Genomic DNA, 23642 nt, shown 5'->3' with positions numbered 1-23642 from the left:
AGGTCCTGAGAGGATATAGGAGGCGGTACTACCTCTTATGATCGGTAGTACCACTCCTGGCAGCAGTAGTACCGCTCCGGCTCTACTACCTGCCTCTGCCTCCCTCGTTGACTGATGCCCTCTACCACAGCAGTAGTACTGCTCTCCATTGTATATGTACTACCTCTTATGAGCAGTAGTACCGCTCCGTGGAGCGGTAGTATCGCACATGTGCGGGTTAAGTATGTGGGTAACGGTTGGATTTTTCTACCACTATATAAAAGGAGTTCTTCTACCCTAAGAATGTCACCTTTCCCAACCCTATGATCCATTGTTCCCCCAAGCTCCATTTTCACCTGAACTCTCTCCCTAACCAACAAAACTTGTTGATACTCTAGGGTTTGCTTGAGAGGGTCTTGATCTACACTTCCACCAAGATAAATTTGATCCCCCCACCAATCCCTTGCAGATCTTGTTACTCTTGGGTGCTTGAGCACCCTAGACGGTTGAGGTCACCTCGAATCCATATTCCATTATGGTGAAGCTTCAAGGTTTCTTTGGGAGCCTCCAATTCAGTTGTGGAAATTTCCCCAACCTTGTTTGTAAAGGTTTGGTCGCTGACTTCAAGGGAACCACTAGTGGAATCACGACATCTCGCATTGCGTGAGGGTGTGAGGAGAATACGTTGGTCTTAGTGGCATCTTGGGAAGCATTGTGCCTCCACAACGCTCCAACGGAGACGTACTTCCCCTCAAAGTGAAGGAACTTCGAAAACACATCCTCGTCTTCATCGGTTCCACTTGTGGTTACTTCTTACCTTTACTTGTATTAGCTACTTGCTTGATATATTTTTTGCTAGCATCATATAGGTTGCTCACTTAGCTGCATATCTAAACAACCTATTTGGTGCTAAACTTAATTTGATTAAAGAAAATATTAAGATTGTTAGTTGCCTATTCATCCCCCTCTAGTCAAGCATATAGATCCTTTCAATTGGTATCATATCTACATCTCTTTATTAAGGATTTCACCACCCAAAGATTATGGCTGGCGACGAGGAACGGGTTGTGGAGTTTCCCGAGGCAGGAGTTGTAACTCGGTTAATAGAGTGGATCTAAATGAGGCTATGTCCACCTTTAGATGCTCAGTGGCTAACGAGGCCAAAAACATTCTCAAAGATTTCCTTGATGGATTCAAACTTTCTACTAATCCGTTTCATGTGGTTAATCCCACAACTTCAGATTCCGGGACCAACTACGAAAGGGAGAATGCTAGTAGTGATAGAAATAAATTGCCTCAAGGAACAAGTGGGCAAATACCTTTGCCTCGGTTCCTCCTCACGGGTTCTATCGAGGACCAGTTCACCCACCACATATTATTAACCTCAATCCTCCTCCTAAGCTTGTTAAGAATGATTTTGCTAATTGGGTTTTTCGTATCAAGGCTCATTTGAATCACAACTCAACGCAACTTTGGAGAATCATTGAGCAAGGCTACTACCCACATGATCCAAGCAACCTCACTCCAAGAGAAGAGGTTGATAATCAGCTCAATCATTCCGCCTTGTTCATTCTTCATGCACCAGTTCCCATGGAAGATCTTGCTCATTTGCGTCCCTTCACTCATGCCGAAGATTGTTGGGAGCACATCATTTCCATGTACAAGGTAAGCTCAAGTATTCAACGGTCTAACTATGATGTGATCCTTGATGAGGCCAATGAATTTGTTATGATTTAGGATGAGGACCCTCGTGAGATCTACCGAAGAGTGACAATGCTTGCCGTTGCGCTTTAAGATCATGGAAGTAAGGATGTGGATGAAAAGTAGATCAAGCGTAAGTTCCTCGAGGATATCATGTCTATCAACAAATCCATGTCCTCCATCATCCGTCAAAGGCTCGACATTCACTCCTTGTCCTCGAGCACGTGTTGGATGAGTTCATTGCCATGAACATATTGAACAAGACCGCTGACAATGGTTTAGCTCGTGTCCAACGGTCAAGAAAAGACTCCTCCAACCTTGCTTTGAAGTCCAAGGCTGTTTTGGAGGAAGATGAAGAAGAAGAGGAGGAAATTTTCCCCGAAGACACCAAGTATGCTTATCACGAGCATATGGCTCTTGCATCAAGGTAGTTTTCCGGAAACAAGAGAAACTCAAGGCCCAATTTCGCTAAGAACAACTCAAGTGGGTCCAAGGGCAAGCAATGCGTGAGGACTTGCTACAACTATGGCAACGTTACTCACTTTGTGGCAGATTATCCTTATGAGAAGAGGGAAGACAGTGGTGGCAAACTTATTATCGAAGACGAAGCCAAGTCCTTCCCCAACAAGAACAACTTATCCAACAAGAAAACCCAACAGGTATTGGTGGCTCAATAAGAGTACCTCTCCGACCAGGATGATGACGACGATGGAAGTGGTGAGGTTATGGGAATGGCCTCGGTGGATATTGCATCCCCTTCCCCAAGCAAGGTGTCTCTCTTCCATGCGCCCAACGAGAACTGCATTGGCAAGTTCCTTATGGCCAAGGCATCCAAGAAGGTAACCTCAAACATAAAAATTACCATTTCGAATACCCCTTCTCCTATGGATAGTGGAGATGAAGAAGAGGAGGTAAGTGTTAAGGTATATCCCTTTAATAGATTCACAAGGAAGGTCAAGGCTAAAACCAAGAAGCATTTTGTTGCTCTCTTGGAACAACTAGGAAAGTCTAGTGACCTAATTGAAACTCATGAAGAAACAATCTCTATGTTATAAGGACATAGTTGTGACTATGCTGATGACATACCAGATCTTTCCATTGCTCTTGAGAAAGAGCAAGGTATCCGTTTGGCTCTTAAGGAGTCACACAACGTTGACCTTGCTAAATTAGAAAAGGCACATGATCATGATCTTATTCTTACTTGTGTGCTCCAATCTGAAAAGGTTGCACTTGGGGTTGACATTGATAGACTCAAGGAAGAGTTTTCCACACTTGACAATGCTCACAAGGCTTTGAAAAGAGTTCATGCTTGTCTAAAAGAGTCTCATCTTGAACTTCAAGTAAAACTCACTAAGGAAATAGCCACATGTTCTCCTTCTGTATTGATTGATACTGCTCATACTACTAACCCTTGTTGTGAGCATGTGCAGCTTGTTGAGGAGATTGCCAAATTAAAAGAGCAGCTTGAGAAAGGCCTTGTGACATGCATTCAAGGTCAAAATAATCTTAATTAAATTTTGAGCAATCAAAAGGAAGTGGTTGCAAAAGAAGGAGTCGGGTTTGCACCCAAGTCCAAGAAGAACAAGAAGATCAAGACCAAGCAACCTCCCCCACTTAAGGACACCTTTGTGAAAGCCGTGGAGGGTACGCATGAAAAGGAGACAGGCAAAGCTAAGGGAGTAATGCAAAGAAGGGCAAAACCTTCCTTCCCAAAAATGCCAACGACTTTAACCCCTCTTATGTATTATGTCGTGCTAGTGATGGAAATATCTTTGCTAAATTTGTTGATTCCCCTTATGAGTACATTGAATGTCCTACTGGGGTTCCTAATATCCTTGTTACTAACCTGAAAGGACCCATTAAAGAATGGGTACCTAAATCCAAGCATTGATCCTTTGCAGGAGTTTTCTTCTGGCGGAGTGTAATGGTTGCTTGATGGTGGAGCAACAAACCATATGACCGAAAGCAAGGACTTGGTGGTGGACGTTCATTCCAACCCATTTGTGTCCACCCAAATCTCTTTTTCTGATGATGCGATTTAAAAGGTAATGGGTCTTGGCAAGGTGGTAATTTCTCCGGAACTTACCATTGAAAAGGTCATGCTTGTTGAGACCCTTGCATACAGTTTACTTTCCATTCATCAACTTGCACTCATGGGTTTTAGTACATTCTTTTGTGGAGCAAGACTCTTAAAGTAGCTTTTGTTGGGCATGTCGAGAATGGTCTCTATGTGGTTAACTTTTCGGAGCGACCCACTAAGATTGTGACTTGCCTAATGGATAAAGTTGATGTGGGATGGCTTTGGCATCACCTCTAGCCCATGTTAGTATGAGATCTTTCCAAAGTATGCTCAAAGGGGATCATGTTCTCGGACTAACAAATGTGAGTTTTGCCAAAGATCGTGCTCGCAGTGCTTGTATTGAAGGAAAGCTACATGAGACAACTCACTACCCCACGACTACCATATACTCAAAGACGACTCTGGAGCTCCTCCACATGAATCTCTTTGGTCTTCCATCTTTCGATAGTCTTGGGGGGAAGAAATTATTACTTGGTGATAGTGGATGATTACTAAAGATATTCTTGGATGTACTTCTTCCAGAGGAAGAGTGAGACCCAACAAACCATCATTGAATTTGCCAATGAAGTTCAACGTCAACATGACGCAAAGATATTGATTATTAGAAGTGGCACTGGCACGGAATTCAAGAATTACACCTTAAATAAATTTCTGAGTGATGAGGGAATCCAGCAACATACTCCACACTATATACCCCTCAACAAAATGGTGTAGTAGAAAGGAAGAACCAGACATTGATGGATGAGGAAAGAACCATGATGGCGGAGTTTAAATATATTTATAACTTTTAGGCCAAAGCCATCAACACCGCATGTCATGCATCTAATAGGCTCTATCTCCGCAAATGCTTGAACAAGACTCCGTATGAAATTCTTACCAATAACAAGCCCAATCTGAAGTACTTCTGGGTGTTCGGTTGTAAGTGTTTCATTCTCAAGAAAACTGCTCGCTTGTCTAAATTTGAACCTAGAGCTCAAGAGGGCATATTTGTTGGTTATGCTACAAACTCTCAAGCTTACGTGTCCTCAACAAGTCAAATGGACTCATTGAGGAGACGTGTAACATGGAGTTTGATGAAAATAATGGCTCCCAAGTGGAGCAAAGTGGTGTTTGTGATGTAGGTGATAAATTCCTCCCCGAGCCATAAGAAGAATGGGTGTGGGACACTTACTACCTGCTACTTCTCAAACAACAGCGCCAGAAATTGGCATGTTGACGGAGACTTGGCTTGCGTTGGTTTTTCCCTTGAAGAGGAAAGGGCGATGCAGCAAAAGAGCAGTAAGTATTTCCCTCAGTCTGAGATCCAAGGTATCAATCTAGTAGGAGAATCTCGTCAAGTCCAGAGTACCTGCGCAAACACAAAAGATCTTGCACCCAACGCTATAAAGGGGTTGTCAATCCCTTCAAGATTGATTGCAAAGTGAGATCTGAAGGCGGAAAGTGCAACGAAGTAAAAGAGTAAGGCTGGAAATATGGTGTGAAGTAGACCCGGGGGCCATACTGTTCACTAGAGGCTTCTCTCAAAATAGCACATATTATGGTGGGTGAACAAATTACTGTCGAGCAATTGATAGAACCGCGCAAAGTCATGACGATATCTAAGGCAATGATCATACATTCTGCATCTACTACTATTACTCCACACATCGACCGCTATCTAGCATGCATCTAGTGTATTGAGTTCATGACGAACAGAGTAACGCCTTAAGCAAGATGACATGATGTAGAGGGATAAACTCAAACCAATGATGAAAACCCCATCTTTTTACCCTTGATGGCAACAACACGATGCGTGCCTCACTACCCCTTCTGTCACTGGGTGAGGTCGCCGCACGGTTTGAACCCAAAACCAAGCACTTCTCCCATTGCAAGAATCATAGATCAAGTTGGCCAAACAAAACCCACAACTCGAAGAGAATTACAAGGATATGAAATCATGCATAAGAGAGATCAGAAGAAACTCAAATAAGATTCATAGACAATCTGATCATAAATCCACAATTCATCGAATCTCGACAAATATGCCGCAAAAGAAGATTACATCGGATAGATCTCCATGAAGATCATGGAGAACTTTGTATTGAAGATCCAAGAGAGAGAAGAAGCCATCTAGCTACTAGCTATGGACCCGTAGGTCTATGGTGAACTACTCACGCATCATCGGAGAAGTCATGGTGTTGATGAAGAAGCCCTCCGTATCTGAATCTCCCCTCCGGCAGGGCACCGGAACGTGCGCGAGATGGGATCTTGCGGAGACAGAAGCTTGCGGCGGCGAAAAAGTATTTTCGTGGATCCCCTGATTATTTAGGGATTTTAGGGAATTTATAGGCATAGGAGCTAGGGCAGGGGAGGCCTAGGGAGCCCACAAGCCTGGGAGGCGCGGGCCCCCCTGGTCGCGCCATGTGGGCTTGTGGCCTCCCCCGGGACTCCCTGCCTTGGTTCCCAAGCTTTCTGCGTATCTTCTGTTCCGGAAAAAATCTTTTCGGAAGTTTTATTACGTTTGGACTCCGTTTAAAATCCTCCTCTGAAAAGGGTCAAAAACACGGAAAAAACAGGAACTGGCACTTGGCACTGAGTTAATAAGTTAGTCCCAAAAAAGATATAAAAGGCATACAAAACATCCAACGTTTGACAAGATAATAACATGAAACCATCAAAAATTATAGATACGTTGGAGACGTATCAAGCATCCCCAAGCTTAACTCCTGCTCGTCCTCAAGTACGGAAGTGATAAAGACTGAATTTTTGATGTGGAATGCTACCTAGCATAGTTGTCCTTTGTAACTTCTTTCATGTGACATGAATGTTCAGATCCGTAAGATTCAAAACAATAGTTTGCTATTTACATGAAAAACAATAATACTTCAAGCAAACTAGCAAGGTAATCATGAACTTTCGAAATAACAAGGCCAAAGAAAGTTATCCCTACGAAATCATATAGTCTGGCTATGCTCCATCATCCCCACACAACTAATTTAAATCATGCACAACGCCGGTATTGGCCAAGTAATTGTTTTCGCACTCTTACTTTCTCAAACCTTTTTCAACTATCACGCAATACATGAGCATGAGCCCTGGATATAGCACTATAGGTCGAATAGAGTGTGGTGGTGGTTGTGAGACAAAAAAGAGGAGATGGTCACATTGACTCAGCGTATCAAAGGGTTATGGAGATGCCCATTAATAGATATCAATGTGAATGAGTAGGGATTGACATACAAAGGATGCACGAGAGCTATAAGTATGTGAAAACTCAAAAGGAGAACTAGTGGGTGTGCATCCAACTTGCTTGCTCACGAAGACCTATGGCAATTTGAGGAAGTCCATCCTTGGAATATACAAGCCAAGTAATATAATAAAGATTCCCACTAGTATATGGTGGTGACAAAGCGAGAAGCTCTCAATCATGAAGAACATGGTGCTATTATGAAGAACAAGTGTGGAAAAAGATAGTAGCATTGTCCCTTCTCTCCTTTTCTCTGTTTTTTTATTTGGGCTCTTTGGCCTCTCTTTTTTATGTGGGCAACTTTGGCCTCTTTTTTTCCTCACATGGGATAATGCTCTAATAATGATGATCACCACACTTTTATTTACTCACAGCTCAAAGCTCAGAACGATGATGACTCTATAGGAAATGCCTCCGACAGTGTACCGGGATGTGCAACGATCTAGCTTGGCGTATGACGTTGAAACATCTCGCTAGCTATCTTACGATCATGCAATGGCAATATGAGAGTGACGACACAAGTCATGAGACAGAATGGTGGGAGTTGCATGGCAATATATCTCGGAATGGCTATGAAAATGCCATAGTAGGTAGGTATGATGGCTGTTTTGAGGAAGGCATATGGTAGGTTTGTGCACCGGCGAAAATTGCGCGGCACTAGAGAGGCTAGCAATGGTCGAAGGTGAAAGTGCATCTATACCATGGACTCACATTAGTCATGAAGAAATCACATACTTGTCGCGGAAGTTTTTATTAGTAATCGAAACAAAGTGCTAAACGCATACTCCTAGGGGAAGGGTTGATAGGTGTAAACCATCGCGCGAGCCCGACCGCTAAACAAAGGATGACAATCAAAAGATCAATTATGCTCTAACTTCCTAACATAGCGGTTCACCATATGTGCATGTTACGGGAATCACTAACCTCAACACAAGTATTTCTAGATTCACAACACCCTACTAACATAACTCTTAATATTATCAAATCCACGTCTCAAAACTATTTGAGAGGAATCAAAACTTCTCTTTCTACTCAATGCACATGAAGGTGGACGTTTTTATATCCTATTTGGGCACCTATCACCTTTGGGACTACTTTCATAGCACAAACCAACTACCAAGTCACGCACCATCGTGCTCTAAAAGATCTAAGTGAAGCACAAAGAGAAAAATTATCTAGCTCAAAAGATATAAGTGAAGCACGATGAACATTCTAGCAAATTCACGATGAGCGCATGTCTCTCTCAAAAGGTATGCAGCAAGGATGATTGTGATCCAACAAAAAGAACAGACTCCTACGATACAAGACGCTCCAAGCAAGACACATATCATGGGGTGAATAAAAATATAGCTCCAAGAAATGTTACCGATGGATTGAAGACGAAAGAGGGGATGCCTTCCAGGGCATCCCCAAGCTTAGGCTTTTTAGTGTCCTTGAATTTTTCTTGGGATGCCTTGGGCATCCCCAAGCTTGACATATTTCCACCCTTTATCCCTTTGTCCATGAGAACATCACCCAAAACTTGAAAACTTCACAACACAAAACTTAAACAGAAACTCGTGATATCATTAGCACAAGAAAACAAACTACCACCTCTTTAGGTACTATAGCAATCTTGATTTATATTTATACTGGTGTTAGATTAATGTATTCTCACTTTTCCATGGCTAGTACCCCCCGATACTATCCATAGTTTCATCAAAACAAGCAACCAACTCAACAAAAACAGAATCTGTCAAAAACAGACCAGTCTGTAGCAATCTGTATACTTCGTATACTTCTGGTACCTCACGAATTCTAAAAAATTACGACTGCCTGGGAAAAAGGCATATCAACCAGAAGCAAAAAGAATCAACTCAAAATCTCTTTCTGAATAACAATGAAAAATAATCTCGTGAGCGAAAAGTTTTTGTCTTTTTCCAGCATGATCAAACAACCATCACCAAGACTAGTCATAAACGTTTTGCTTGGCTCAAACACAAAAAGAAACACAAAAGACACTATTATAACAGAATTATGATGGCGTGGATGCAACAAAACAGAAAGAAAAAGATAAATTCATTGGGTTGCCTCCCAACAATCGTTATTGTTTAACGCCCTTAGCTAGGCATAAAGCGACAGAATCACGTATCGTCGTCTTTGGTGCTCAAACCATAAGTAGCGTGATCACTCATCATATTCAGGTATTCATCTTTGTTACTAGATGATTCACCACTATTTTTAGGAAAAAAAGACTTGGTGGCCTTATTGTGGGCAAAGTTTGGAGTATTCTGCACAGCGGTAAAAGCGGAACCCAAGTTGGTTATAACATCCTCTAGTTTGCCAATCCTAGCGGAATCATGACCTAGTTTTTCGTTAACTGTGGGTTCCTTCTCCTTTAAATTTTTCAAAACCATTCCCACCTTGGATCCGTACTGAGTGATTTGATTGTGGATCTTTTTATCCAAATTATCAATGAGTTCGATCGTAGCAACTTTATTTTCAATGACGTCCAGCCTACACATCACATGTTCCGGAGTTAAGGTAGTTCCATTAACCATGAGTGGGGGTGAGCCTACCAAATTTATTACAGCTCCGTAAAAATCAACGGTATGGCTACCCAAGAAATTTCCGCCTATGATGGTGTGAAGAATATACCTATTCCAAGGAGAAATACCCACATAAAAACTGCGAAGCAGGACAGTAGTAGATTGTTTACGAGTAGATCTACTCTAAGCATTGCTAATCCTATACCAAGCGTCCTTCAAGTTTTCTTCCTCATTTTGTTCGAAATTGAGAACTTCATTCTCGGGGATATCGTTCGAAGCGGTCGGTCTAGCCATGAGGACAGGTAGACTATCCCACACAAACGAACATAAAGCAAGCGAGAGAAAAGGGGGAACGAAAAAGGCAAACAAAAAAGGCAAATTTTTTTGTAAATTTTTGTTTTTCAGAAGTGGGGGAGAGGAAAACGAGAGGCAAAAAAGTAAATGCAAGAGATGAGTTTGTGACACTTACTTGGATGAGTTCTTGACTTGATCCTCCCCGGCAACGGCGCGAGAAATTGGCATGTTGGCGGAGACTTGGCTTGCATTGGTTTTTCGCTTGAAGAGGAAAGGTTGATGCAGCACATGAGCAGTAAGTATTTCCCTCAGTTTGTGAACCAAGGTATCAATAGAGTAGGAGAATCTCGTCAAGTCCAGAGTACGTGCGCAAACACAAAAGAGCTTGCACCCAACGCTATAAAGGGGTTGTCAATCCCTTCAATATTGATTGCAAAGTGAGATCTGAAGGCGGAAAGTGCAACGAAGTAAAAGAGTAAGGCTGAAAATATGGTGTGAAGTAGACCCGGGGGCCTTAGTGTTCACTAGAGGCTTCTCTGAAAATAGCAAATATTACGGTGGGTGAACAAATTACTGTCGAGCAATTGATAGAACCGCGCAAAGTCATGACGATATCTAAGGCAATGATCATACATATAGGCATCACGTCCGAGACAAGTAGACCAATACTTTCTGTATCTACTACTATTACTCCACACATCGAGTGCTATCCAGCATGCATCTAGTGTATTGAGTTCATGACAAACAGAGTAACGCCTTAACCAAGATGACATGATGTAGAGGGATAAAGTCAAACCAATGATGAAAACCTCATATTTTTACCCTTGATGGCAACAACATGATGCGCGCCTCGCTACCCCTTCTGTCACTGGGTGAGGTCACCACACGGTATGAACCCAAAACCAAGCACTTCTCCCATAGCAAGAATCATAGATCAAGTTGGCCAAAAAAAACCCACAACTAGAAGAGAATTACAAGGATATGAAATCATGCATAAGAGAGATCAGAAGAAACTCAAATAAGATTCATAGATAATCTGATCATAAATCCACAATTCATCGGATCTCGACAAACACACCGCAAAAGAAGATTACATCGGATAGATCTCCATGAAGATCATGGAGAACTTTGTATTGAAGATCCAAGAGAGAGAAGAAGCCATCTAGCTACTAGCTATGGACCCGTAGGTCTATGGTGAACTACTCACGCATCATCAGAGAGGTCATGGTGTTGATGAAGAAGCCCTCCGTATCCCAGATGGGATCTTGCGGAGACAGAAGTTTGCGGCGGCGAAAAAGTATTATCGTGGATCCCCTGGTTTTTAGGGATTTTAGGGAATTTATAGGAGAAGGAGCAAGGGCAGGGGAGGCCCAGGGAGCCCACAAGCGTGGGAGGAGCGGGCCCCCTGGCCGCGCCATGGGGGCTTGTGGCCTCCCCGGGACTCCCTGCGTTGGTTCCCAAGATTTCTACGTATCTTCTGTTTCAAAAAAATATTTTCGAAAGTTTTATTCCGTTTGGACTCCGTTTAAAATCCTCCTCTGAAAAGGGTCAAAAACACGAAAACAACAAAAACTGGCACTTGGAGCTGAGTTAATAAGTTAGTCCCAAAAAAGATATAAAAGGCATACAAAACATCCAAAGTTCGACAAGATAATAGCATGAAACAATCAAAAATTATAGATACGTTGGAGACGTATCACTACCCATTGAGGAACACCTTGTGGCCGAAGGAGAAGGACAATGTTCCACTCAAGTAGAACCATCACCAATGCAAGAACAACACGCTTTCCAAGAACAAAGTGAAGGACCTCAACCTTGTGATCAAGATCAAGGACAAGATCAACCATATGATGGTGGTTCACCAAGTGATGTCCTTGATCAAGCTCGCACCTCCAAGCAAGTTCAAGATCAAGAGCAAGCTCAAGATCAAGATACAGCTCACGATGGCGGTCAAGGTCACAAAAAGGTTCCTCCTCAACTTTCCATGGAAGATATTCAAGAAAGATGTGCCACCAAGGATGTTGTCAAGCTTCAAAACAATCAACATGTATTCAATATGAAGGATAAGATCAACCACATGATGGTAGTTCACCAAGTGATGTCCTTGATCAAGCACACACCTCTGAACAAGCTCGAGATCTAGAGAAAGTTCAAGATCAAGACCAAGGTAAAGATCAAGACCATGCTCAAGATCAAGACCAAGCTCAAAAAGGCGGTAAAGGTCACAAAAAGGTTCCTCCTCAACTTTCCATGGAGGAGATTCAAGAAAGACGTGCCGCCAAGAATGCTACCAAGCTAGAAACAATCAACATGTGTTAGAGAATGTCTACGGTAGCTTAAAGAGAGGGGTAACCACTCGTAGACAATTAACAAACTTTAGTGCACATCATGTGTTTGTTTCTTGCATTGAACCCCTCTAGGTACAAGAAGCACTTGAACACATGGAGTGGCTTGAAGCCATGCATGATGAACTCAACAACTTCGAGCGCAACAAAGTTTGGCGGTTGGTGCCAAGGCCGAAGGAGAAACACAATGTCATTAGAACCAAGTAGATCTTTAAGAACAAGCAAGGTTCAAATAGTGTCGTCATTCGCAACAAGGCAAGATTGGTAGAAGAAGGCTACTCCCAAGTCGAGGGCATCGACTATGGTGAAACCTTTTCTCCCGTTCCTCACCTTGAATCTATTCGCATGTTGCTTGCATTTGCTTCACATCATAACTTCAAATTATATCAAATGGATGTGAAGAGTGCATTACTTAATGGCCCTCTTAAGGAGTTGGTATATGTCAAGCAACCCCCAAGGTTCCAGGATCCCAAGTTCCCCAATCATATTTACATTCTCGATAAGGCACTCTATGGCCTTAAACAAGCCCCACGAGCGTGTTATGAGCACCTTAAGGAGATGTTACATGATCGTGGGTTTGAAATTGGGAAAATTCACCCCACACTTTTTACTAAGGTCAAAGGGAGTTTGTTCATATGCCAACTATATGTTGATAACATTATCTTTGGTTTTCCTAGCAAAGATTTTAATGAAGAGTTTTCCACACTAATGACCAAAGAATTTGAGATGTGTATGATGGGAGAGTTGAAGTTATTCCTTGGATTCGAAGTCAAGAAACAAAGTCAAGGAACCTTCATAAATCAAGCTCAATATACCCAAGACATGCTCAAGAGGTTGAAGATGGATGATCTCAAACCAGCCAAGGCAAACACTCCCATGTCCCTCAAATGCCTACTTGGCTTTGAATCCAATGGTAAAGTTGTGGATCAAAAGGTATACCGCTCTATGATTGGATTATTGCTTTACCTTTGTGCGTCTAGACCGGATATTATGTTGAGTGTGGGAATTTGTGCATGATTTCAATCAGCACCTAAGGAATGTCACATGGTGGATGTCAAGCGAACTATTGATATTTGTCTCATTCCCCAAACTTTGGCTTATGGTATCCCAGAGGTGCTTCATTTAATCTCATAGGGTATTCGGATTCAGATTGGGAGGGATACCGTGTGGAGAGGAAGTCAACTTCTGGAGGTTGCCAATTATTTGGTCGCTCTCTGGTAAGTTGGTCTTCAAAGAAACAAAACTGTGTTTCTCTCTCATACACCGAGGCCGAGAATGTAGCTGATGTAAGTTTTCGTGCTCAGTTAATTTAGATGAGTCAAACTTCAAAGGATTACAATGTTAATTGTGACAAAGTGCCTATTTATTCTGACAATGAAAGTGCTATCTCAATCTCCAATAAATCGGTTCAACACTTCAAGACGAAGTACATTAGTATTCGTCACCACTTCATCCGGGGTCATATCAAGTGTGGGGAGATTGATCTCATTCATCTTAACACCAATGATCAACTTGCACACATTTTCATGAAACCATTGAATGAAGCAAGATTTCGCGAGTTAAGGCATGAGCTAAATATCATTGATTTGAGCAACGTGGATTGATTTTAGGCACACCCCACCACTCTCATCATGTTATCTTGTTTTGATGTAGGCATGGATTTAGGGGGGTATTTTTTTTCTCAATGAACTATCCCTCCCCCTATTATGCATAAATCGATCAAGTCTTTCACATTAGTCATTTTAGATGACACTCATGCTTGAAAAGATGAGTTTTGGTCTTGGGCCCAAGGTTAAAATCATCGCGGTGCCATACCAATTGACTCAAACATAGGTGGCTTCAGCCACCGCCCCCTCCTAAGCGAGGCATTTGCTTCTTGAGAGCGTGTTGTATTTTTTGTGTGTCACCCCAAGTTGATTTCTCTCTGGTTTATTTCTTCATAACTTGATATATCACCATCACCGTGACTGTGTTTCAAGTCTCATGCAACTTTGGGTTAACAAGAATGTTATTCTTTGCTTGTGCCACCTATTGGAATCGTTTTGTGGCCGTCTGGCGGTACTACCGCTCCTAGAGCAGTACTACCGATCATCAGAGGTACTACCACTCCTAGAGCGGTACTACCGCTTGTGAATCCACACGGGGTTATGGGGAATGGGCAGGGGCATTTCCACTCCCCATACCCATTCATCCCCACTCTTCCTCGTGGGTTTGTCTCTCTACGCGACCCAAGGGCTCCGGTAGTCGCCACCAATCTCCTTTTTCTATCGCTCTTTCGCGATTCCAACCGGTGGAATCGATCCCCACCCCTTCCTCTTGCCATGGATACCAGTATTGCCCCCATCTTCTCTCCTTTTGGTCTAATATGAGATGTATCCCTTGATTTTAGTCAAAAATCGCAGCATGAGTAGTATGTGGAAGGCGGCTAGGGAGTAGACTTGATGTTCTAGTAGGAATTAGGTGCTCTTGGCATCCCCGGTAGTACGAGATCTGACCATTGGTGGTTTTCACCCTGCGGTCTTTGCCCAAAGAGGTACTACCCCTCCTCTGGGTGGTATTACAACCCATAAGGGGTATTACCGCTCCTGGCAGTGGTAGTACCGCTCTAGTCTGCCAAGAACACATAACTCCTACTGTTCCATCACCTTTTTCTCCCATTTCTTGGTTTCTTGTTGACTTATGTACATCTTTTACTCTCATGTTTTCCTATGGTTATGTTTTGGATCTCACGAGGTGGCAGATCTGCTCGTCACGAGCATAGTACGAACCGCAGCCGTGGAAGCATGAAGTGTTACTGTTCATCTGAAGCAGATAGTTCAAGTCAACCGCACGGGTCTGTTCAAGAGGAGAGTGCTACCCAGGTTGCTTCCAAGTCTAAGGGGAAGTGCCCTGCTGTCACGCCCTTGAAGTCCCAATCCATGGCCACTCTAAATGCTAAGGACTTCTGGATGTCCAGCAAGGCCTATCCCTATGGGAAACCCCAGGAGCCATCTATGTGCAATCGTCCGTTCTAAAACAGGAAGCAACTCTACATCTATAATGAATTTCTAAACAAAAAGGAGAACATGTATGTTCCACATGTCAAATCCATTTATGTGGAATATATGCAGCAGAATGCCACGTACTTCGAGACTGCGCCTCCTCTCTGTGGAAAGTTGGGCATTACATTATGCAATTCAACGAAGACTTTGATGCTGAGATTATTGTTGTCTTCTTTGCCACAGCGCATCTCGGGACTAATGCAGACAAGACTTTGACTTGAATGACTAACGACATATTACTTTCTACTCCATGGAAGACCTTTATGAATCTGCTTGACTTTGAGGACAATGGGCTCGAGAACCCTCTTGGTTTCCATCCCCACAAAGAGACGACTGCAACCCAAAAGTTCCATCTTTACAAGTACAGTACGGAGAATATCTCCTCCACCATTGGCAAGTCCACTTGGGTGCTTGCTACGGCAACATACAACAGCGCCACAGATTGGCACGTTGACGGAGACTGGGCTTGCGTTGGTTTTTCCCTTGAAGAGGAAAGGGTGATGCAGCACAGGAGCAGTAAGTATTTCCCTCAGTAATTCGTTCACCCACCATCTACTTTGCGCGGTTCTATCAATTGCTCGACAGTAATTCGTTCACCCACCGTCTACTTGATTTCATGAGAAAAGCCACTAGTGAACACTATGGCCCCCGGGTCTATTCACACATATCGTTTCCACTTTCGCTTTTACTTTGCTTTGTTTCTTTTTGCTTTCAGTTCTCACTTGGAAAACAATCTATAAGGGATTGACAACCCCTTCATACCATTGGGTGCAAGCTCTTTGTGTTTGTGTAGGTACTTGTGACAATCCTTCACTAGATCGATACCTTGGTTCTCAAAACTAAGGGAAATACTTACCACCGCTGTGCTACATCACCCTTTCTGCTTCGAGGGAACACCAACGCAAGGCTCCAAGGCCACGGGGGAATCCTTTGCATATTTGCCAAGGAAGTCCCTAAAGGCGTAGCCGTAGCAGAAAGATTCCTGGTGCCGTTGCTGAGGAGTATCAAGACAAGAATAGTATCCCGTCAGCACGCTTGTTTCTCGCGCCGTTGGAAGGTCTTTTGTTGCAGTAGCAGTAGCTGGCAGAACTCGCGTAGCCGACATCGTTGGCACTGAAGGATCTACTGGCACAAAGATCGACGCCGACTGCGGAGGCTGTTTGATGGATGGCTTGTGCAATTGCTCGAGAGAGACACCGGTTGGGATTGCCTGCCTTGCAGAGCCGATTTTGGCTAAGGTGTCAGCCACCTCATTGTCCGCCCTGGGGACATGATGGAACTCGCAGCCCTCGAAAGGACCACTAAGCTACTAGATGAGGAAGCGGTAGCTCGCCATGTTGGCTTCCCGAGCGTCCCATTCACCAGAGACTTGCTACACGACAAGATCCGAGTCGCCGAAGCAAAGGATCCGTCGGATACCAATCTCTCTGGCAAGCCGAAGGCCGTGTGTGAGTGCCTCATATTCGGTGACGTTGTTGGAGGCGGCGAAGTATATCTGGAGATCATACTTGAGCTGGTCTCCTTTCGGAGATGTCAAGACGATGCCGGCTCTCAGACCAGTTCGCATCTTTGAGCCGTCGAAGTGCATCTGCCAATGAGTGGAGTCTGGAGGCGGCGGCGTAAATTGGGTTTCAGCCCAATCGACGAGGAAGTGAGCCACCACCTGGGACTTGATGGCAGTGCGCGGCTCGTAGCGGATGTCGTGGTTAGCCATGGAGATGGACCATTTGGCAATCCGACCCGTGGCATCAGGATTGCCCATTATTTCTGAAAGCGGAGCAGTGCTCACCATAGTGATGGCATGCTCTTGGAAGTATTGCTTCAACTTTTTTGCGGCAAGGTAAACACCATAACACATGTTTTGATAGTGGGGGTCGTTTTGCTTGGAGGCGGACAAGATATCGTTGAGGTAATAGATAGGGTGTTGCACTAACAGTACCTTGCCCTCCTCCTTGCGTTCCACTACCAGAACCACACAGACCACGCGAGTGGTTGCCGCGATGTATATGAGAATGGGTTCCCTTTAAGCCGGCGCCGCCAAGATTGGCAGGCTCGAGATGACGCGCTTTAGGTCATGAAAGGCTTTGTCCACCTGGTCGTTCCACTCAAACTTGGTCGTCTTCTTCATTAGTTGGTAGAGTGGAAGCGCCTTCTCGCCCAGCCGGTTGACGAACCGGCTAAGGGACGCCAGGCAGCCGGCGAACTTCTGGACGTCGAGGATCCGAGCCGGCTTCACCATCCGCTCGATGGTTTCGATTTTCTCAGGGTTTGCTTCAATGTCGCGAGCGGACACGAAGAACCCCAAGATCTTGCCGCCTAGAACCCCGAAGGTGCACTTCTCCGGGTTGAGCCGGATCTTGTATTCGCGCAAATTGGCGAACGTCTCTCGTAAGTCTTCAAGGAGACTGAAGTGCTGCTTGGTCTTGACGACGATGTCATCCACATAGACATGGATGTTCCCGCCGATCTGCGGCAGGAAGCATTGCTGCATGCAACGCTGAAACATGGCACCAGCATTCTTCAGACCGAATGTCATGGTGGTGTAGCAGTAGGCCCCGAAGGGCATGATGAAGGAGGTCTTTAATCGATCCGCCGGATCCAGCTTGATTTGATGGTAGCCGGAATAGGCGTCCAGAAAGGACAACAGTTTGCAGTCGGCTGTGGAGTCGATTACTTGATCTATCCTGGGCAAGGCGAAAGGGTCTTTCGGGCACGCCTTATTTAGGCTCGTGTAGTCGATACACATTCGCCATGTGCTGTTCTTCTTTAGCACCAGGACTGGGTTAGCCAACCTGTCCAGATGGAAAACCTCCATTATGAAGCCGGCTGCGAGCAGCCAGGCGATTTCTTCTCCAATTGTTCGCCGCTTCCCCTCGGCGAAGTGGCGCAAGGGTTGTTTCACCGGCTTGGCATCAGGCCGCACATGAAGCTTGTGCTCGGCGTACTTCCTCGGAACCCCTGACATGTCTTTTGGAGACCATGCAAAGATGTCCCGATTCTCACGGAGGAAGTCGACGAGCTCCCCTTCCTATTTGGTGATGAGGTTAGCACCGATGGTGATGCACTGCTTGGGGTTCACAGGGTCGAGTGGCACCTGCTTGGTCTCCTTGATCGGCTTGAATGAGCCCTCGCCGGCTGACTAGGATGGTGGAAAAGGGATCGCCGGCTGCTCGGTAGCCTGAGCCACGAGTCGGTCGATCTGCCTCTTTTCCTCATCACTCACCAGGGCGTCAGCCACGCGGCTGCTGTCTTGTGCACACTCGAGCGATTTCTTGTAGTCGCCAGCAATGGTGATGATGCCCTTTGGACCCGGCGTTTTCATCTTGAGGTAAGCGTACTGGGGGATGGCCATGAATTTGGCCAGAGCCGGTCTACCCAGCAGCGCGTGGTAGGGGTTGTTGAGGTCCACCACCTCAAACCAGATTGGTTCTCGACGAAAGTGCGCCTTGTCATCGAAGAGGACATCCAGCTGGATTTTGCCCATCGGCGAGCAGGACTGTGTCGTCACGATGCCGTGGAAGACAATGCTGGTCGACTGGAAGTCCTTCTCCTTTAGCCCAAGCTTGAGCAAGGTCTCGCGGTAGAGGATGCTTATGCTACTGCCGCCGTCGACCAACACCGGGGAGAACCGACAGGTGAGCCTCTTGGAGGCGAAGGTGGTGTCGAGGACGAGTGCGTATGAGCCAGGGTTCGGCATCACCGCAGGATGGTCAGTGCGGCTCCATGTAATGGGCTTTTCAAACCAATGCATGAATTGGGGAATCGGGGGATCGTGGCGTTCACCTCACGCCGGCGTTGTCGCTCGCTATGCTTGTCGTCACCCTCGCTGGTGAAGACGACGTAAGCTCCGTCTTGGTGGGGATACTCGTCGTGGAGACGGCCGTCGTTGTGAGGTGGCGATGGTGGAACCGGAGCATGAGGCGCAGCAGCTGCCGCCGGGGGAGCCGACAGACCCTCTCCTCGCGACAGTCGCTATGCAAACCTGCACTGTCGGAGGGTATGAGTGGTCGGCTTCGCCCGAGTATGCATCTTGCATGGCCTGTCGAGCATTTGCTCGAATGTGAGCTTGGGCTGCCAGTTGTTCTTGCCGGTCGGCTGCCGCTGGGATCCGGCTTGAGTAGGCGGCGCATCTTCCTCCATGCTAGCCACATGCTTTCTTGTGGAGTGCGAATCAAGTTGATTCGCCTTGCTCTTGTTGTTCTGGCCGCCTCGGTTGTCGTCAGCCGGCTTGGGAGTAGATGGCATGGGGACAATTTTGTCCGAGGCGGTGACCTTGACCCCCATCTCAAAGTCGGCCGTGGCGTACTTGTCCACCTTGGCCTTGAGCACCGCCAGGGAGGTAGGCTCAGAGCACATGAGCTTATGCTTGAGTAGAGTGCCGTCTCGACAGCCGTCAATGAAATATTGAATGGCTTGTACCTCATGCACTCCTTCGCAGGAGTTGCGCATCTCCGTCCAACGCGTGACGTAGTCGTGAAGGGGTTTGTCAGGACTTTGGGCGCTTGTAGGTGCCACTGAAGTTACGGACGAACGCCTCCTCGAAGTTAACCCACGATTAGACGCTGCCAGCTGGAAGGCTGTTGAGCCATCTCCGGGCCGAGCTGGCCAACATGAGAGGCACGCATTGGACTGCTACATGCTTGTTGCCCCGAGCAATGCCGACTGCGGTGGTGTAGTCGATCTGCCAGTCTTTTGGCTTGGATGTGCTGTTGTGCTTGGGGGTATCCCGAGGGAGAGTGAAGACACTGGGAAAAGGCTCCCCTCGGATCCGGGGGGCCTAAGCATGCCGGACCGATGGGACCATCCTCCTCAAGAAGGGCCGACTACGCCACGAGGTTTAGGCGCCTGCGAGCATCGTTGTCGCTGTGAGGAACACGAGGGCCGATCCAGGCCGAAATCGAAAGGGTGCCCTGGGAGCTTGTGGCGTTGCCCCCCTCCCGACGTCTCGGAGGAGGAACCTCACGCACCAACTCCCCCTCGTCGCGTTTATATCTGCGATGCCGGCCTGAAGATGGCTCGCTCTGGCGCAGAGAACGCCTGTCTTGACTGCCCTCGCCCTTCCGGTCGGAAGTGCGATGCGAGGAAGAACCCTTGGCATGATAACGACCGCTGGGAATGCGGTGCGCTCCGGGATCGGCTCCCGGAGACACCGACTGTGCCTGGCCAGGGTCAAGAAGAGACTGCTGCTCATTTGCAGTGTCAAGGAGATCCTTGACCCGCGTCTCCCGAAGGACGCGCTCCTCGCCCTCCAAGCTTGGCATTTCTACCATAGCCGCCTGAGCAGCCCGCAAGTTGGCCACGGGGGTAACGTAGATGGGCTGCTTGCCACCTAAGATATCGAGAATGACCCGACCGCGGCCGCGGACCACGCCAAGCCGGCTAGGATCAGCAGCAGCCGGAGTGAGGCCATAAGCGGAGTTATACTCGCGCTGCGCGGCCTCCATCCGATGCTTGGAAGCGGCGATGACAATGCCCTCCTCCAGGATCTGTCTGCATGCCTCCTCGAGCGAGGCCTGAGCATCGGTGGGATTTGTGGAGGTGGCAATAGGCGTCTTCAAGCCGGCAAGAGCAACATGAAGCGTATCGTAAGCACTCGCAGCGGGATCAGCTGCCTCTGCTGACGCCTTGCCGTGAGGCTTGCTGGTGCCGCCGCCAATGACCATCACCTCCATGAAGTTGGAGACGACAGTGATGTGGTGCGGGACAAGACACCCCGTAGACGATGGAGGTCCATCGAGGACGAGCACCTCGCTAGGGTACTCATCATGTGCATGCGCCTCCTCAAGAGAGAGCTTGCTAAAGCTAGCGCAAAGCGCGTCGATGTCGATGCCCTCGCCGAGGTAGCGAGGCTCATCATCGAGGCGCAAGTTGCTGAAGAGGACGCCGAGGTTCGCAACCGTAGCGATGACAACGCTCGGGAGCAACTCGTCGTCAGACTCCACATCAGATTCCATGAGACGAACTGGAACATCAACCAGCATCACGGAGACCTCCTCAAGGGTAGCCTCCACAGGCAAGTTGATCGATCCGGACGCGAGGCATCCGACGATGTTGGCGAAGGGACCGCCCAGAGTGTAACTCCGACCGATGCCACGGACGGCCCCACGGTGGGCACCAAATGTCGGTGTTTACTCACGACATAAGCCATGGGTAGGCTAAAGATATGAAGTGGAGACCGAAAGGACACCGACGGGCTCTGGGAACGGGGTTGGTACAAGCGAGGAACGCACGATGTACCCAGGTTCGGGGCTCTCCGTAGAGATAATACCCCTAGTCCTGCCGGAATGTATAATGCACCAGAGTGGTTACAATATGCTCCTTGAGCTGTTCGGCGGAGGAGGAAGAAGGAGCTACCAGCTCGCTACTACCTCTCTTGTATGGTTGTGTGTGTGTAGGATTGACCGACCCTCTGCATGGAGGGGTCTCAGGGGGTTTTATAGACGAACCCACCGACCTATAATAAGGATAATGATATAGTAGTGGCACTCGGCTGGCAGCCTCGCCGGCTGGCCCGGGGGTCCACAATGGTCTTGTCTTGTCGCTAGAGGGGCCCACCGGCTGCGAGATCCCATCTGGCTATGGGACCCGCTGGCCAGCCAATGAAGCTCTTGCATAAGGCTAACGTAGAACACGTGTAGTACATCCGATGTCGTCTTGTGAGATTCGTCATGGGTTGCCAGTACGCCCGTCTCCAGTATTCCGACGCCGAGTGTGGTAATGGAGTGGGTGTTTGGCGGGCTGACAATATGCGGGGATGATGGATCGGAGCCGGAGTAGGTTAGTGGCATGGCCGCTGACATTGCACCTGTCGTGCGCTCCAATCCCGTACCCTTGCTGACGCGTATTCAGCTTTGATCGTAGGGTCTCATCATGACCTACAATCTGATGTGACTTCAACTCCCTTGCCGGCTATCGGCCTCGCCAGCCGGCCTAGGAACGGCTGTCTCGCCTCTAGCCAGCAGACGCCTCTCAGACGGCCAGAAGGAGGTAGTCGTCTCGCTCCTAGCTAGCAGGTGACTCCTAGCCGACCAGGAGAATTTGACCGTCTCGCCCCTAGCGTGCAGGAGCTTCCTAGCAGGCCCCGGGGATTCGGCTGCATGGAGAGAGTTATGCTTTTCCTTCAATATAGAAGGCAAAGGAGTAGGCTCAATGAGCCTACCCCAGGGTTATCCCTTGTCAAAATGCTAATAGGATACCCCCTGATCTTGAGAACACAATTAAAGAATTGATTAATTCACAAAAAGTTTTCAATACTATGGTAGAAGAAAAATTGCATGTTGTTCATACTTTGGCTAAAAACATGGATAGGATTTCTCTTGATGTAGAAACTCTTAGAAGCAAGGTGCTGCCACCTAAGCATGATTTTAATGAGTCTATTAAATCTATCCAAATATCTATTAATGAAAGTAAGGAGAGGACCGCTAAGTTGAGAACTATGCAGGAATTCTTAGAAAAGGATCTTCCACCCGGTTTTTACCAGAATCATGATGAAGATGTTAAAATGATCATTGTTTATTCTATTGAATCTTTGTTTAACTCTATGAGCATAAATGATAAAGGGACTGGCGATAACTCAACTCTAGTTGAGGAGCGTCCCGCTTGCTTGGAGGGTGATAATTTTGATGCTAAAATTGAAAAAAAAAACAGGTTTGGAGATGTCAAAACTTTAGCTACTGATGTGCCCACTATCTTGGATTATAAGGACTTTATTTATGATAAATTCTCCAAATTATAATGTATTTCCTTTCTGCAATCCAGTACTATCTCACACAATGGTTATGAATAAAACAAAGCTTTTACCGGACATATAGTAGAAGCTATCATGAAAGCTTATGATGAGAAACTTGAACTTGAAGTTTCTATCCCTAGAAAACTGCATGATGAGTGGGAACCTACTATCAAAATAAATATAAATAAATATGAATGCAATGCTTTTTGTGATATTGGTGCTAGTGTTTGAACCATACCAAAAACTTTATGTGATGTGCTTGGTCTCACCAATATTGAAGTGTGTTCCCTAAACTTGCATCTTGCGGATTCTACCATCAAGAAACCTTTAGGTATAATTAATGATGTGCTTATTATTGCAAATAAAAATTATGTGCATGTAGATTACATTGTTCTTGATATAGATTGCAATCATTCTTGTCACGTAATACTTGGAAGGCCATTCTTATGAACTATAGGTGAAATTATTGACATGAAGGAGGGAAACATAAGGTTCCAATTTCCATCAAAGAAAGGGACGAATCACTTTCCTAGAAAGATAATTAAACCACCTTATGAATCAGCCATGAGAGCAAATTATGGGTTGAGTGTCAACGATGAGAACACTTGAAACTATGCAGTATGCCTAGATAAGGGCTTGAAACAATAGCACTTGTTGGGAGGCAACCCAATAGTTATCTTAATTTTTGCTTTTTGTTTTATTTTATTTTGTGTTTACAT

The sequence above is a fragment of the Hordeum vulgare genome, chromosome 1H (genome assembly GCF_904849725.1).
Source record: "Hordeum vulgare subsp. vulgare chromosome 1H, MorexV3_pseudomolecules_assembly, whole genome shotgun sequence".
In the NCBI taxonomy this organism is placed as follows: Eukaryota; Viridiplantae; Streptophyta; class Magnoliopsida; order Poales; family Poaceae; genus Hordeum; species Hordeum vulgare.
The sequence above is the reverse complement of the archived record's forward strand: the minus strand, read 5'-3'. Positions refer to the sequence as shown.